The following is an 18,711-nucleotide window of genomic DNA, read 5'->3' as shown; positions in this document are numbered from 1 at the left end:
ACTTTGATGGCAGATCCCTGCTGAAAAAGATCAGAAAGGAATTCCAGAATTACAGGAGCGTTGTAAGGATCCACTTTCATTTTCTGTGCCCAAATAGAGAACCTTTTCCATTTACTGTCATACAGCCTTCTGGTTGATGGTTTATGTGAGGATAAAAGAATATGGGACACTGATGACGAAACATGAAGCCTGACTAGAGATGGAACTGGAGCGGCCAAGCTGTCAATTTGAGGGTGTGGAGAGAGGGGTGTAGCAAACCCGACATGTGGATCAATAGATCTGGAACTGGGTCCAGGATCCAAGGATTGTCCAGGAGAAGAGGCTCGAGGAAGGGGAACCAGACCTGATGAGGCCAGTAAGGAGCAATGAGGATTAACCTGCTTCCCAGTCGGTTGGCTTTCTGTATCATTTTGGGGACAAGAGGGAATGGAGGAAAGGCATAGAGAAGTCCTGTGGGCCAATCGTGTACCAGAGCGTCTCTGGGTGCTTCCCCCAGAGGGGGAATTTGTGAAAAATAACTGCTGCACTTGGCACTGACTGGACTGGCAAAAAGGTCGCAGCAAGGTTGTCCCCATTTTCAGAAAATCTGTTCCACTATTTCCCGTTTCAGAGACCAATCGTGGGACAGCAAGATTGCCCGGCTTAGCTTGTCGGCTATCACGTTGGTTGTCCCCAGAATGTGCGTTGCCACCAGAAAGCGCTGGGAAGAAATTGCCCATTCCCAAACTTGTGTGGCCTCTCGACAGAGTGGGTAAGATCTGGTAAAGCCCTGTTTGTTGATATACTACACAACCGACATGTTGTCCGATTGTATCGCAACGTCAGAAGCACCGCTCTCATCTCCAGAATGTTGATATGCAGATGAGCCTCGTGTTCTTGCCATGTGCTGTGGACAGTCCTGCCAAGGTAATGCCCCCCCCCACCTGACCTGGGAGGCATACATGGTCACAGTGGCAATGGGTTGGGCAGGCACAAAAGGAGCTCCCGTGAACAAGTTGTTGGGGGCTATCCACCAACGAAGGTCCTTTTTGCATGATTCCGTCAGCAGAATAGGGTGATTCAGCGGTAGATATTGGAACGACCACTGGGAGAACAGGAGCCATTGAAGGATTCTCATGTGCAACCTGGCTAAAGGTATTAACAGAATGGTTGAGGCCATCGTTCCAAGAAGTTGAAGAATCCACTTTGCTTTGACCTTCCGAAGTGGGAGAAGTCACTGAACTTGCGAGATGAGATTTTGTGCTCTTTTGGCGGGAAGACGAACTGTAATTTACAGTGTGTCTACCTCGCCTATAAAAATCACAGAATGCGAGCGCAGTAATTGCAGATTTTTCCCAAGTTATGGAGATTTCTAGTTGAGCACAAAGTTGGATGGTGGTGTCCCTGTTTTGGAGAAGTAGATGCCTGGTGGGGGGCGGTCAGGAGCCAGTCGTCCAAATACGGATACACCTGGAATCCCTGACATCTCAGGTGAGCTGTCTCTACTGCCATGCATTTGGTGAACACCCTGGGGGCTGTGGTGGGACCAAAGGGCAGAGCATGAAACTGATAATGGCTGGCTCCCAGCCGGAAGCACAGATACCTCCTTGACTCCTTGTCCATTTTTATATGGTAGTAGGCGTCTTGGAGATCTAGAAAGCACATCCAATAGTCTTTCCCTAACAACGGGAGTATCGACTGCAGTGTTACCATCCAAAACTTGCCCTTTTTCACAGATTCCTTTAATCTGCTGAGGTCCAATATTGGCCTCCAGTCTTTGGTTCGTTTTGGGACTAAAAAGAACCTGGAGTAAGTTCCGGATCCTATCTGGTCTGCTGGGATGGGCTGGATGACTCTTTTTGAGAGCAACCTGTTGATCTCCACAGTTGCCTGATCCCTGTGATTGGGTGGAACATTTGGGATCTTCTTGGGAACAAACAGTGGAAGGGAAAAGGGTATGATATAGCCTCTGGTAACAACTCTTTGTACCCACTTGTCTAGGGTTATATTTAGCCAGGCTTCTGAATACAAAGAGATGCGACCCCCGACTGGCCCCAGAGAAATGCGGTCGGGCCCCACATCAGGAGCGCTGATAAGGCCACCCTCAAAAGGAACTATGGCCTTGCTGGTAATGCGGACCACCCCTGCCTCTAGGGTGACATCTACCATTTCCTCCTCCTCTGCCTCTGAAGGAGGATTCACTCTGTGTCTGGAAAGGCCCTCTGGGACTTTTTGAACCACATCTTTCCTCCCCTTTGACCTTTGGGGTATGGTTGAGAGGGGACGGTAAAACGAACTCCCACGGCAGAGAGATTCTTTCCTTCCTGTTCACACCGAGTGAGTGTTTCTTTCACCTTGGAACCAAACAAGGAGGAACTATCAAATGGGGCGTTGGTGAAGGTGGACTTAAACGGCTCCGCAAAATTACACAAGCACATCCAGGAGTGGCGCCTAAGGACAACTCTTGAACCCGCTGCTCTGCTTGCTCCATCAGCCGCATGAGATATAAGCCAAATGGAGGAGTTAACTACCGAATTTAGGGTGGACATCTGAGCAGAGATCCTATCCGGGACTCCCTCAGGACAAGCACCCTGTATGGAATCTCCTAACTCCTTGAGGAGATCCCTCTGCAACCTCGTGAAATGGGTAAAGTAGTTCAGGGATCAAAGTGTAAAAGGAGCTGAACTAAATACATGCTTCCCAAATCTGTCCATCTGTCGAGACTCCTTGTTTGTCAGATGAACAGAGGAAGAAGTCTCCGCCAACTCCTCCTTCGTGGCTGCAGCCACCACCATGGCATCTATGGGAACACCCTTAGACAAGAATTATTTTCTAGGAGGGGCAGACAAGAACTTATTTGGTCTTCTAGGGACTGGCTCCACAGCATTGGGAGTATCCCACACCTTCCGACTAACCAGATCCATTAGTTCGTCGAAAGGTGGAGACACCCAAGAGGCAGAGGGTTGAGACCCGAAAGCCTTCAGGTACACCAACTCCTCATCAGAAGGGTTGACAGTGGGCCAGTCACACCTCTGTTTAAGGATCTCTAGAATGTCCACAAAGGAGACATCATCAGAGGATGACTTAGGGGACCCCTCCGACTCATCAAGATCAGTGTCCGATGTCAAAGACTCATCCTGGGAGTCAATATGCTTCCTCTTGCATACTATCTTCTGAGGGGGCTCCTCGAAAAGACCTTCTGGGGAGGCCCTGGAAGAGTGGGGGCCACCAGCTGGTGGCTCCTGAGGCTGTGGGTCTCTGCTGTCTCCGGAGAGAGTAGGCACTGAGACCGAAGTGGGAGCCCTGGGGGGAAGAGTGCTTGTACCACTAGCAGGGGCTGTAGATTGTGACAGCACACTCCTCATCACCTCAAAAACAGATCTCTCTGGCTCTGAAGACTGTCCCCGCTCCGAAGAGACAAAGGACAGTGCCGGAGCCCGAGCCATCGGCTCCGAAATAGATGCAGGGCCCGAGCTCACCCTGGTAGATGCACTAAGAGGAAGGCTCGGAACCGATGAAGATCAATTCAAACCCTCCCCTCGGCGCCGACAGAAGATCTTTGGTCCCTGGACACGACGGACGGAGCCGAGTGTGTCGGAGTCAAACCCGGCTCCAATGCAACAGGAAGGGGAGCCGGAACAGAGAGTTCCTCTGTTGGTAATAAGCACTCCAGCTCCGAAAAACCAACATAGCTCGGAGGAGGAATCACGGATGAGGACAAGACTGGATCGAGTGGCTCCAGAGCCAATTGGGTCGGAGCCAACAAAAATTTAGGGAGGGCAGACTTGAGGAGTCTCAGTACTACCCTCTCCACATCTTCTTCCGAAAGACTCCTGGAAGATAAGGTTGGGGATCTCGACCTAGCAGGCACTGGAGATTTGACCATCAAGGAGACAAGTAGGGACTCTACAGACCGGCTCCGAGAAGCAGAGTCAACTATTTACAAGGGTTCAGCAGTCGGCACCGAAGCACCTGTGACTGACTCTGAAACCACAGTGCTCTCCTTCAGCTCCAAAGACTGAGGAGTCGAGGAGGCAGGTTTTGTTAATTTGGCAGGCGGCTCCGAAACACTAGCCGGTGACATAGAAGGCCTTTTTGAATAGTTTGATTTTGAGTCAGATCTTGACTTCGAAGACTTAGACGAAGAAGCCGAAGAACCAAACAAAGCTTCCTCGAAGGTTGGCCTCAAAAGACCCCTGAGTATCAGTTTGTTCTTTCTCTCCTGCAACACTCTAGGAGAGAAAGCATGACAGAACAAATATGATTCTTGCAAATGGATGGCTCTCGAACAGTAAACACAGCTACTGTGGCCATCCATCAAAGACATTTTCTGGGAGCACTTCATACATTTCTTTAAACCCAGAGGGTTTGTGCTCCTTGCTGTCCTTAGACATTGCAACACACAAGCAACCAGAGGTGGAAAGAGAATGAGAATGACTGAGGACTAGGTCCTCTAACTAAAACGGCCCCTAGCCCTGCAGAAGAATTACACAAGGACTAGGTCCCATAAGTTAAACGGGCCTAGCCTGGTGTAAGAAAGAAAACTAGGTTTTTCACTAAACAACAGACAGATTCAGTCACACAGGAAAAATTTTCAAATAAAATACAGTGGAGTAGCAACACGAGGACTAGGTCCTCTAAGTTAAACGGGCCTAGCCCTGTGAAGAACCGGGTCTTCTAATTCAAACAGACCAAGATTACCACAACACACACACACACACTCAAAAGGTAGGAGTAAAATAGCAACTGTAAGGAATTAAGACTTTAGCGGGTCCCCACTAAAGACCACCAGTCAACAATAATCGCTTGACAGGAAAATAATCAATAGGAGCCCCTATTGATTAAAAACGGAAAAATCGCCAAACTATCTAGACAATAAATCACAATTGCGCCTAACTACAGATACACAGGAGACTACTAATACTGGTCACACAAGGCAATTTAGGTAAACCTTAACTGTATACTTTCCAGTAAATAACAGGAAAAAGGCGAAACCGCCAAAACTAACGATTTAGGCAAAGCGCAATTGTGCCTAACTACTGGTACACAGGATACTACTAATACAGTCACACAAGACCACAAGACAATAAAAGATACAACCCTATAAATGTATAAATTCAGTAACTATGCAAAAACCCACTAGAATAATGAAAATTGCAAAAACTTAGAGCCAAGAGAAACACATCCGAACTCGGCGACGCGGCAAACGAGATCTGGGGATTGCACTGGTGCACCATGGGATACCTGCTTAGCCACGAACCAACCAGAAGTCTTCGAGCTTGAAAATCGGCTGAGTCGGAGCCGAGGATCGGCTCTGAACCTATATGTAAAAATGAAGGTGAGATTGGTGTACCTAACATTTCTTTTATTTAGTGCTGTTGGAATATTCTTTTTAGACACCTTTATTAAAATATTCTTTAAGACATTGGGGGAACATATATTAATAGAAATAAAAAAAAAACATGGTAACATTTTCCATTTACACACACAATACATTTTCTTTTTTTATAACTGTCTTTCAGTCCAGCATTACACATCACTCAACTCCTGCCTTCCCTTAAACCTCACTCCTCCTCCTCCTGAGCATTTATCTGCATTTACTGTTCCCACAAATTCCATTTATTTCTACGTAATTTACTACAGCAGGCTCCCTCTTATCTGGTCTCGCTGAGACCGGACCTTAGGCTGGATAAACGAATGTCTGGTTAATCAGGAGAAGAATACAAAACAGCATTTATAGGTTGCAACCACCTACCCCCCAGACAGATTTTAAATATTGCTCTTATAACAGTACCACGCACTCACTCACACACATTTCACTCAAAATCACACACACATTTGCCAGCCCACTACTCCGCTCCTATATTCTCTTTCTGGAGAGTAATGACTTACTGGTAATCAATGTCTTAGTCTGATTCATCTGGTCCTTTCCTGTTACTGGGCTCTGTTGAGACATGCACAACTAAGACAAATCAAGTTCAATGATCAGTCTGCAACACTATTTGAAACTTTTCTGTTTGTCTGGGCAGCCTGGGAAGTTGGTCTCATCTCAGTCTCTCAGCTGGTGATGGAGTTGATGTTGCTTGCTGGCAGTCTGGTACCAAAACTGCCTTTTTTTCTTTTTTCTTTAAAGCAGGCGTCAGGAGTGGGCAGTAATCAACCAGCAGCATGGTTTTACAGATAATTTTAAACCTGCTGCTGGGCTGACCAAATAATTATCAAGTTGGTTGAGGGGAAAAGGCCACAAGGGTGGCAGGGCTAAATAAGAAACTTAAAGAAACAGAATGCAGCCAAGGTACAGGAAGAGAGGCAGGAATCTACCTTTAAAATTTAAAGTTTTAAGCCTGTTTAGACTGCTACCTGTAAAAAAAAAGTGCCAGTAGTGACTTAAGTAAAGGAATGTGTACCCACACTCCTATGAAAATGGAAGGAGCCAACCAACATACGTGATAAAGCACACATGTACATTGCAGCAACTTGGAAGAAGGAAGTAAACAGTAGGGCAAGTTGTCTGTTGCTATGGCAGACATTTAATGGCCAGTTAAAGCGAGACTGGTTAAAAGGGAGTCAACTGTACTTCCCTTTTCTAAAGATCCCTCCTCAAGTTTTTTTTTTTTTTTTTTTACAATGTTCAGTGCTTCAAATACAGTTGGTTTAGATTTTGATTTCCATTTTCTAGTAACTGCTATTTGGCAGCCAACAGAATAAAATGTAAGGCCTTACTATGTCAAGCAATTCAGATCCTGTATCTCAGCTCAAAAGAACCATTTCCTTAGTTAAAGCCATCTGCTCCCTCAATTAAGAGTACTCTGTAAGGATTTTTTTTTTAAATCTGCCAACTCATTATACTCACAAAGCTGTTGAAATACTCATGAAAAATATGTCCTTTCTATAAAGGTAGGCAAGGCTGATAGCAAGACAACTCTACCAATGGACTACAGAAAGCAGAACATGGGCACTTTTGCATTTTCTGGACTGGCAAATGTGTTTAGATTTGGAATACCCAAGAATAAATGACTGTCTTTAAATTATAGCAGAATTTACTCCTTTTGGAAATCCCGGTTAAGAAAAATGCCTGGCTACACCTTGAAGGTGGAGTGGAGATGCCCATTCTTATAACTTAACACATGGATAAGATCACAGCCTCAAGTACCCTTTGTCTGTTGAAGCAATACATTACAACATACTGTCAAATCTCTGTTTCAGTACGTTTTCTCATTTACCAAGATAAGAAAGGTCTGAAATGCTCAGAAGAATGCCTGATGCTTAAGTTTATTATGTGAAGACTTCCTCTAACTGAGAGCAGACTCCAAGAATGGAGGTGATGACTAGGTGGGCTACCCAACTCAGAAGAGAAGTACAAGTAACAAGTGAATGAGTAGCCTTCAAAGAGTTAGAAGACTGACACTGACTAACAATGAAAGGACAATGTAAAAAGGATAAAGTTATAGAAAAGAAATTAGAAGTGGAAGAAATGGGGAAAAAAAAGATGAAGTTCTTGCTCTCTTTCTCTCTCTCAGTAGGAGAGGAGGCAATGGATGTATAATCCACAGTACTTGAGTGCTGATGCCAGTGATATGTAAAGCCCCATGGAATTACTTAAATGCACCATCCAAGCAAAGAAACTGCTATAAAGTTGGTGAACATGAGGTCTAGGACTTCTTTCATTTATTTTGTTTTGCTGTATTAAGAAGTCCAGATTACGGAAATGTGACCGATTTGAAAGCACATTTTTTTTCCTGGGAAATTTTAGCGTTCTTAGTGACTTGTGTGATATCGTATAATTGTTGGTCTGATAGAGAGGTTGTGTTAATAAAATTAAAATGTGTCCCAAGACTGAATGATTAGAAGGATCAAACCTCTCTCTCTTTTTACTACAACAGGACTGCTATCTAAGGAAAATATTCACAAATTATGTCACTAACTAAGCAGAAAGTACAGCTTAGTAAGTAAGCTTACCATGACATTAGACTTTCGAATGATAACTGCTGTAGTAACCTAAGCTACAAGGGTTATATTCTGCTCAGGATAGAACAGCCAGCCAAGCTTCCAAAGCTTCAGGCCACCTTACATACCTTACATGCACCTTAACTGTTAGACAGCTCACACTGAGCTGAATGAAAGACAGGATTGACTGCCAAGTCCTTGAGAGCTTTCTTGACAACTGAGAGAGGGAGACCAAGCTCTGACAGGACATTGCTAGGAAAAGCAAAAACTCACATCCATACCCTGGCATAAAAAAAAAAAAAAAAAAAAAAAAAAAAAAAAACCACCAAAAAACAAAGGGGATGGAGGGAGGGAGAAGCTCTGGCAGCAATGATCACTCAAACATCTACCGTTATGGTACTTTTACCTACACAACTGAACTTTGCTCATCATGCTAACCACAGCTGCAGTAGCCTAAACTATATGGGTAGAATACCACTGTTTAGAACATTTGGAAAATGGAAGGAGAAGAGTCCAGGAGAAGTTGGAGAATGGTCCTACCAAAACCTGACCTAGACCTGGAAAGGCAAACTAACTTGTAGTGCTTTCTAAAGGTATTTTACAGAGGACCAATATGCTGCTTCTAGCATTCTTCTCAGGTCCCCCCTTTCCAAAATGCCAGAGGCAAAGCCAAGGCCCTCGTAGAATATGCCTTGACCCTGCCTAGAATAGCTCTGTTGTGGTATGAATATCAAAAGGTAATAGCCTGAGACAAACATTTGGAAACAGCCTGCTTTGACACAGGTTGTCTATTCTTAGCTTCACAAGAAACAGACAATGCATTGGATGTCCGGAAAGACTTTCTTCTATCAAGATAGTACCAGAGTTGTCTGTGAACATCTAAGGTATGAAGAATCCTCTCTCCCTCATTTGTAGGTACAGGAAAGAACACAGGGAGATAGAAATTCTGGCTTAATGCAAACTTCGATACCACCTTAGGCATAAAAGGATTAATTCTGAAAGAAATCACGTCTGTGTGAACAATGAGATAATGTTTACGCACCACAAAAGCTTGCAACTCAGATGTTCTTCTTGCAGAAGTCAGATCAATCAGTAAAACTGTTTTTCATGTTAAAAACTTCAAGTCAGCCAGGTGAGCTGGTTAAAATGGAGCAAGTCTTAGCTTCTCTAACACACAATTAAGATCCCAAGGAGGAGCCACCGGTTTTCTTGGAGGTCTCTTAGGCAGCACCCCTTTGAAAAACATTTTGGCATGAGACTGCATTGAAAGAGTGGGATCCATATGTAGACATGCTGAAATGAACCTTGACAAAGGAGTAACACAGGCCATAGGATAGTAACTGACACAAATATGCAAATTCAGTGAAATGCTAGCCCTGAAGGGGAGCTGGTTATTTTTATGGCACCAATTAGCAAAACGTTTCCATTTACTTATCTATGATTTTATAGTAGAAGACTTTCTTGCCTCCATTAGTACCTGCTGCATGTCCTCAGTAAAGAGGTGTCTAAAAGATAAAACACCATGTCATCCAGGCAATCAGTTGTAGTTGTTTGAGGTCTGGATGTAACATAACAACCCTGTTCTTGTGTGAGTATATCTAGCTTGTGAGGAATCTTGTACTAATTACTCCAGGTAAATTCCAAAAGAAGGGAGAACCACTACTGCCTGGGCCAGAAGAGAGTCACTACAATGATCTTTGGGGATTCCTTCTGAATCTTTAGGAGTACGCTAGATATCAGTGGAGAAGGTGGAAAAGCATACAGGAGTAAAAAAAAATCCAAAACCTTGAAACGTTGAGGTAAAATGCAGCATTTATTCCAAACAGGAAAAGAATTATAATGCTTTCAGGATCAACCCTTCTTCATTATTCAATACACTGTCTTGAGACTAAGAGTGAATGAGGCAATAGCAGGTATGGGTAAATGTGAGTGCTTTCTTTCACACAGCTGTAATCAGACATGTTCAAAACATTCTTACAAATGCAGCTAGACCAAAGGGGAGTACTGAGAAATGTAAAGGCTCAACTTGTTTGAAAAGTAAAAAAGAAGTTATATTCTTACCATAACGTTCCATCTGCATTGTTGATCTTCATTCATTCTTGATGGCTGGGTTTCGATTCCTTCCTCGGAACCAACTTGGCCTTTATAACAACCTTGCGCCAGCCAGAAACTCTCAAACTAAGGTTATTCATAGTGCTTCCCTTCAGATCGACTTTGCCTGTAGAAATAAGAAAGCGGAAGCTTTGTCTGAGCAATTGCCCTATCACATCACCAAGACTAGTTCCTTACCTCCAGGAGTCTTTGGAGGGGGAAGGAGGGTGGGATGTCAAGAATGAATAAAGATCGACAACACAGATGGAACCTTATGGTAAGAACATAACTTCTTTATCTGATGTTGTCAATCTTCATTCATTCTTGATGATTGGGACAGAGTCCCTAGCTACTTATATCCCAGGAGGCCCTATGAAAAGATATTCCTGAGCATCATTGAACGAAAGGATGCTCTTTCCCTGGAGACCATATCCAATTTGTAATGAGTGATAAAGGTATGAGGGGTAGACCAAGTAGCTGCTGTGCAAATGTCATCCATAGAGACTCTTGAATGAAAGGCTACTGAAGTGGAAATTGATCTGGTGGAAAGAGCCTTCACTTTAGCTGATACACTCACTTTATTCTGTTGATAAACAAAGGTGATGCAGTCTCTCAACCATTTTGGCAAAGTGACTTTAGAAACTGGCTTGCCTAATTTAGGAGTTGAAAAAGACAGGAACAATTGGTCCATTTTGTTGAATGATTTAGTCCTGTCTAAGTAAAAATGCAATTGTCTATGTACAGCCAACAAATGCAAACAATATTCTCCTTTATTTGAAAAATCTGGGAAGAAAACTGACAGGTCAATGGATTGGTTAATATTTGAATCGAAGACAATTTTGGGTAGAAAGGAGGGGTTAGTCCGAAGGGATATTCTCTCTCTGTGAAAAATGATGTATGGGTGCTTTATGCACAAGGCCTGTAACTCTGATACTCTCCTGGCAAAAGTGATGGCTACCAGGAATAAGGTCTTCCAAGACAAAAAATGTATACCACAGGTGGCTGCTGGCTCAAAAGGTTGGCGAATCAAAGCTTGTAAGACTAACGTCAAACTCCAAGGTTCAGTGGGTTTTTTAAAGGGTGGTTTTAAATGCATGACTCCCTTTAAGAAGGTTTTGCAGAGGCAGTGAAATATTAAAGAAAAATCGTCAAAGCCATTACGGAAAGTTGAAATAGCTGCTAAATGGAATCTGATAGTAGAAACTGAGGCTCCAGACTGGAGTAAAGTTGACAAATATTCCAACACTTTATTAATCAGGGCTGAAAAGGGGTCAAGTCCTTTTTTTTGAGACCAGATTACAAATCTGTTCCACTTACTATGATAAATTTTCCTGGTGGACAGTTTATGGGAAGCCAGAAGCATCTTTTGTACTGGGGAAAGAGATTATTCTGCCTGGCAATTACCGGAAGTGGAGGTACCAAGCGGTCAGCTTGAGACTTGGTAGGTTGGGATGGACCAGCCCCTGTGGATGAGACAACAGTCCCGGAGTTGGATCCAGAATCCATGGGCGGTGAACTAGGTGAGGCCAAAGAAAGGGGAACCAGACTTGGGTGGAATGTCAGAAATTCACTTTTGTGGCCTTGAATAAAGATCAAAGGGGATATGGTAACCTCTGGTAATTATTGTCTGCACCCAGGGATCTGATGTTATTGAATGCCAGGCTAAGTGGTGCAGACAGCATTGTCCTCGGACTGCTTCAAGAGGCAAGCAATCAGGCCGCTCTTCAGGAGTGCTGATAGGGCTGTCCAGAGAAGAAATTCTTGGAGTCCTGGTTACGCGGGCTCCCTCTGCCATGGGAAGGGCGTCTTCCTGATGAGTTCTCCCTATGCCCTGTGAAGAAAACTCACCACGCGTACCAAGAAAAGGCCCTTGGGACTTCCCGAACCACATCTTTCACTTCTCTGATTCCTGGTATAGGATCGTTGAGGAGTGGAAAAACGTACATCCACAGTAGAAAGGGTCTTTCCTTCACACACCTGGCTAATGTGTCATTAACTTTTGGGCCAAACAGAGAAGCATCAACAGAAGCGTTGACAAAGGAAGACTTGAAGGGGTCCGCGAAGTCGCACAAGAGCTTCCAGGCATGACGTCTCATGACAATGCCTGCAACCGCTGTTCTGACCGCCCCCTTTGCTTGTATGTGCAATCAACCGCATGGATGAGTTAGAACTGGATTCTAGAGTGGCAAGCTGGGAGGCAACCTTGTTGCGTACCTCATCAGACACTGCTCCTGCTAAGGTTCCTGACAGTTCGGTGCTCAAATCCCTTTGAAGACAGGTAAAATGTGCAAAATAATTCAACAACCATATGGCAAAAGTCACTGAAGCATAGACCCACTTCCCTAACCTGTCCAATGTCTGAGACTCTTGGACTCTCCTCTGCGAGTTCCTTCTGTGACCGCTGCCACCACCATAGCATATATTGCAAACCCTTGGACCAATGACATTGATCCTCTGGGGGCGAGGGGAGAGTATTTTGTTAGGTCTAAGGGGGGTTGGCTCAATGGTGTCAGGAGCCTTCCAAGCACACGGCACAATGAGCTTGACCAACACATCTGCAGGCGGGGGTCACTCAGGAAGTAGAGGGTTGGGCACAGAAAGCCTGCAAGAATACAGACTCCTCAGAGGAAGGATTGGTGGGCTTCCAGTCACCCCTCTGCTTTAAGATCTCCGTCTCCAAAGGAGACATCTTTAGGGTGTGACTGTGGGGACCCTTCCCCTTCATTGTAATCAGTATCTTTGGTGAGAGATTCTTCTGGTGAAATCAACGTGCTTCTTCTTGCATGATCTCTTACAGGGTGACTCATCAGGGGGGAGGTCTGAAGAGAGGGTACCCTGCGGTAGGGTATTTTGCTGCACCTGTACCCGTTGCCCCGGTGTAGTAGACTGTGACAGCTGTGAGCCAGAGGACATGTATGTATGACATTCTGGTGCCAAGGGTGTCAACTGTCAGCCTGCTGAGGCGAGTGCTCTCTCCATAATCTGGAAGGCAGGCCTGCCTGAGGAGGGATGGGAGCCCGGAACTAAGAAGGACAACCTCGGAACCGGGGTCACACTCCGCTCCAATGAGCCCACCTCCAGAGAAGGAGCTGCAAGAGCAACCGGAACCATAGAAGGCACCATGTAAAAAATTGGTGCTGTACTAGGGATCCCGGTGCCAGCAGCCAAGTCATGGTCCCATGAGTGGGTCGGCTTGGAGCGAGCAGAGGTCCACAGAGTAGGTTCCGGAACCATGGTGAGATCCACCCACAGTATCAAAGAAGCTGGCATCGAGGGCTCCAAATTCTGTGGTGAGGCAGAAGGAAGAAGATAAGTTGGAATCTGTGGAGAAAAAACATCAGCTCCAGGTGGGAGGGAGGTCCTAGATGGGGGTTGGAATGCCTGTGGCCGCTAAGAGATGATCCATAAGTCTGACTACATCAAGTTTCAAAAGGCTGATGGTGGAAAAGAATGGACATCCCCGATGGAGATTCTGGTCAGTCAAAAGGGACTGAGCTGCTGTCCAACAAAGGGGTCAATGGACAGGGAATATAGAGTCCTGGCTAGTATTTCAACCTTCGGCACCGTGGTCGAATGACCAGAAGGTTGTGATGGAGAGGAAGTGACCAATTTCAAAGGAGAAGCTATTGTTGGTGCTGAGAGGGTCTGCAGTACCGTGGAAGGGGTTAGTACCATGGGGATTTTAGTAGTCTGTTCCATGGTCAAGGATGGCACTGTGGAGGGAGTCTTAGGTTTCAGTGCCGAGACAGATGTCGGTGCCAATTTAGGTTTAGTCGGTATACATTCATTTGTTTGAAAGGAGGTTGTATGATTTGCCAAAGTGCGAAAGTACAACCTCCAGATGTCTGAAATGCCGAGTGACAATGGTTCAAATTCCAATGAGCGAATGCACATTGCCATTCGTTCATTGGAAGTTGGCATTTCAGGTGCAGATCGCACTACAGCAGCAGTCAGGAAATGATCCCTTTCCCTCACTGTAGTGCGATCTCTGAGTTTGTATATTAAAGTAGGGGGGTGGGGGGTGCAGCCCCCCACATGGGGCTTGCCTCCCTGCATAATGATGTTTGGAGATGTTTAGATTTTGAAAATGGTCAAATCTGGTTTTCCAGATTACTATTTTCGAAGTCTATTTCCGTTCCAGTCATTGTCTTTTGTTGTTTATAATGTCGATGAAATGACCATGCGCACACATCCATTTCAAACAAATGAATGTATACCATTTAGTCTTTGGTTCTTGTGAATGAGGAGATGCTGGGATGAGTGGTTCCTCTTCTTTGTTTCGTTCCTAGGAGGTTTTGACACTTCCGCCTCAGACAAGGCCTCCAAAAAGGGATTTTTAATAAACCCTTTAAAGATCAGCTTATTCTTATGCTCTGCTAAGATGCAGGCATTAAAGCCCTTACAGAGCTCGCAAGAAGGTTGGACCTGTAAATGAGGAACTCCTAAACAATATACGCTGGAAAGATGCCCATTGAAGTTGGGCAACTTCTTCCTGCCACATTTGTCACACTGTTTAAAGCCAGTAGTACATTTTTTGTCAGTCATTTAAAAAAAAAAATACAAATCACCAGACAAAGATTTTACGCGATCACAGACACACATGGTAATAGAGAGAAAGTTGTTTTTTTTTTTTTTTTTTAATACCAACAATGGTAATACAGGTATACCCAGATGGGTAAAGAGAAAGAGGAAGGGAGAATACCAGCAATGGTATTAGAGATTTACCTAGAGGTAAGAAGGAAGGGAGGGGCCTATACCAACTATGGTACAAAGAAATACCAGAAAAGGTAATAAGAAAGGAAAAATAGCATTCACACACTAATTCAAACTATATATGTATATACACGACTAAGAATAACAAGGGGTTTAAGAAAGAGAAATAGGAAAAATTTCGAAAAATAGTGAAAAAATTTAACAGCTTGAGAGCAGGCATGACACGCCTTGAAACTCTACACGGCAAACGAGATCTGGAGGGAAGGGAAGAGAGGCACTATGGGTAACCTTAGCTAGAGAGTTTCTGGCATCTTGAAACTCTACACGGCAAATGAGATCTGGGGGGGGGGGAAGAGGCACTATGGGTAACCTTAGCTCGAGAGTTTCTGGCTGGCACGATCTTGTTATATTGGCTGAGTCGGTTCCGAGGACAGAACCAAAACCCAACCAAATATTATATATGGCCTGTAAAAGGGTATGTGACTATGTCTCAGTAAACACTTTCAAGATAAAAGGTATTCAATCCGCACTTTACGAGGAAGAAGGAATATTCTGTTGAGTTACCATCTTGAACACTGGGATTTAAAGATGATTATAGTGTGGGGGAAAATACTCATAATATGTTTCCATTGACTTCCTTTATTTGCAGAAAGGGAGAACACATTTAAAAGCATGCTCCTTTTGCAAAGGAAGCATATTCTTTTTACAGCCCCTTGCATAACATACTGCATAAAATGAATTTCACCATGGACTAATGAAGCCTTGAACTAAATGGAACATGCTACAAAGGAAATCCGATGACATCAGTCATACAACTCATTTTCAGGAACTGCCTGACTCGCTAATCTGTGGAAACCTTACAGTTCTGTGGCAAAAGAGCCTACTATTCTTCCACCTTCTCTGAGTGCTTCATTCAAGAGATAGTGCATGCAAGTGTATGTATACTGAGGGATAGTAATGGAGTCTCCAACTTCCTAAGCGGAGTGAAAAGCAAGGAGGAGTTATTTAAAGGTGTTTGCATTTTTCCTGCAATGGGGGAAATAGTGAAAGGACATTTGACTTCTTTTGATCTGGTTCAACATGTTGGTTGTTGGATCCAACCTCGGCGCCTTATACTAAAGCCGTGGATCTGAGAGCTGTGACTCCTCCTCAACCCACAATTCCCCTCTTCTGCTGAATTACCTTGGATACAGTTTGCACAATGACCAAAACTGGTGACACACTGTATAGGAAAGGATAAGGAGGAAAAACATTTAAATCACTATATAGTCTGTGAGTTACAAAGGGGTCAAACAGGGCCATAGGAGGTCTGGCCGAACTCCAGAAGGAAAAAATGAAAATGTGTCAGGGGGAAAGAGGAGGTGGGCTGAACTAGACAAAAAGGAAACAAGACAGATCTATAGTTATGGTAAATACACTAACTGTTTTATCAAAAGTTGTCTTCTTTTGTCTAATTCAACATGTTGGACAGATTCCCAAGCTACCTGATAAGGACCTGGATGGTCTCAAGTAAGGACATCTCTCAGTACAGGAGAGCCGAAAGATGTGCGAACTCCAGACTGCACATCTGAACTATAATGCGATACAAAGGTATGAGTTGAAGATCAAGTTGCTGCAGCGCATAGATGACTGACAAGCACTCCTTTTGCAAATGTTGTTGAAGTTGTCATTGCCCTAAAAGAATGAATCTTATGCTTTGATTGAAAACATGCAATCACAGACAAATGAAATGCCGTCTGCCAACCATTTTGGTAGGGTTACTTTAGACAAGGACTGTCCAAGCTTGTTCTTGAAGAACGATATAAACAGTTGACCTGATTTTCTGAAATTCTTAGTACAATGGTGATAAAACCAGAGTTGTCTGTTGATATCCAAGACATGTAAAGTATGTTTTCCCTGAAAGAAACGTTACATCTACAGATGCTGCTGGTTCAAAAGGTTTTTGGGTTAGTGACTGCAGTAATAAAGTAATTTGCTGGAAGGGACTGGATCACAAACTGGGGGACTCAATAAAAACATCTTCCTAAGGAAGGCTTTGGTCACTGAGAGAAGCAATAGATGTGGAGCACTATGTAAAAGTTTGAAATGGCTGCTAATTGGACTTAATTGCACAAGTAACTTCAGCCAGCCCTGGATAATTCAGAAAGAAACTCTCAAATTTCAGGTAGAGGTGTTGAAAACAGGTTTAGTCCCTTAGAAGAGGCCCAGATGAAAAAAAAATCTTCCATTTGCATTTGTAAGTTTTTCAGGGTGAGTTTCGTTGAGAAGGAAATATGATAAGGGCTACCAGGGAAGAAAGCCTGGCATTTCAGTCAGTCGTTAGACTTGGAGAAACCATGCAGTCAGTTTTAGGGCCTTGAGGTCTGGTAGAGCTAGCCCAGATGTGTAACTGAGGAGATCTGGAAATGGATAAAGAACCCATGGTGGGTGAACTAGATGAGGCAAAAGAAAGGAGAACAATACCTGCCAAGGCCAGAAGATGGCAATCAGCAGTACCCTGGTCTTGCACTCAACAGCTTTCTGAATGAACTTGGTGATCAGGAGAATTGGCAAAAAAGGCATAAATGAGACTTAGGAGCCAAGGATGGACTAAGCATCTCTTGGTGATTGTCCCTGTTGAAAGATGAGGACGAAATAACTTCTGCACTTGTTGTTTACGTACGAAGAAAAAAATCAGAGCACGGGTGGTACCAGTGGCCGAAACTAAAAGTTATGTACTCAACACAGCTAGGCATCTTTGTTGTCCATTTTCATTCTTCATCTATACATGGGGTTCAGATCTGATCCTTGGATCTGACTCAGATGCATAATTCAAACTTCTGATCTAGCTCTCAAGCTCCTCCCTCTACCCATACTGTCCTAGTCCATTCCCATTACCTCAGATTGAGTTTGTTGCCATTAGGCCTCTATAGCCAGACAGAGACAGGAATAGCTGACAGTGAAAGGAAGGGCTCAGACGCGGAGCTGTATGTTCTAAAACACAGTCCTACAGGTCTCTCCAGAAAACTTAAGGATGGAGATGGATGGGAGGGAAGTTGAGGAATAAGGAAAATGGACAACATATATACCTAGTTATGGTGAGTACATAAGTTTTAAATCTGATGTTGTCCTCTTCATTCCTCCTCAACTTATGGGACAAAGTCCCCAGCTATGCTGATCTTGGGTGGCCCTCATGGAAGGATATTCCTAACTACTGCTGAACCAAAGGCCTGTTTCTAGATAAAATGTCCAATTTGTAATGCATAACAAAGGTATGAGCAGTGGCCCATGTGGGTGTTGTGCAGACATCAACAACAGATGTTCTACACCAAAACGCAGCTGAGTGTGCCTTGGTTGGTTAGGGTAAGGCCATGCCTTGTTGAGAACAGATCATGAAATACATTCTGTAATCCAATTGGCTAAAGTGACCTTAGAAACTGGGAACCTCAGTCTTTTCAGTGAAAAGGAAACAAATAGTTGATATGATTTTCTGATTTGTTTTGTCCAGTGAAGATAAAATCTTAACTGTCTGTGTACATCAAAGAGATGAAGCATGTAATTTCCTTTATTTGAAAAATTTGGAAAAAAGACTGGTAAATGAATGGACTGATTAATGTTATTTTCAGAAGCCACTTTGGGTAAACAATGAAAGGTTTGTCAGTAAGGTGACTCCATCTTTATGGAAAATGACGTAGAAGGGTTTCCTCTTTGTGGAAGTAAGAGCTACTAAGAAGACTGCTTTCCATGAAAGGAATTTTAAATCAGTTTTAGCTGAAAGTTCAAAATGTTTCTGAGTTAGACCATGTAGCACAACTGTGAGAACCCAGGGAGGTGAATGATCCTTTACTGGTGATCCATGAAGAAAAACACTCTTTAGGAATGCTTTGCATAATTTGGACAAAGCCAAGGAATACTTTCTGTCTCCTGTGTGGAAATTAGAAATAGCTGTTAATTGTAGTTTAAAGGTAAAAAAACTAGCTCCGTCTTTAAAAAGGATGGCTA

The 18,711-nt window shown here is 43.8% G+C and overlaps 1 protein-coding gene across 1 annotated transcript in view; it reads right to left on the bottom strand.

Moving 5' to 3' along the window:
- Positions 1 to 18,711, bottom strand: part of KMT2C (lysine methyltransferase 2C) — a gene marked incomplete in the record, with an annotated part of 4,117,755 nt that overhangs the window by 271,853 nt on the left and 3,827,191 nt on the right.

The sequence above is a fragment of the Protopterus annectens genome, chromosome 3.part1 (assembly GCF_019279795.1).
Source record: "Protopterus annectens isolate FY-2018-M chromosome 3.part1, PAN1.0, whole genome shotgun sequence".
Classification (NCBI taxonomy): domain Eukaryota; kingdom Metazoa; phylum Chordata; order Ceratodontiformes; family Protopteridae; genus Protopterus; species Protopterus annectens.
The sequence above is the reverse complement of the archived record's forward strand: the minus strand, read 5'-3'. Positions and strand labels throughout refer to the sequence as shown.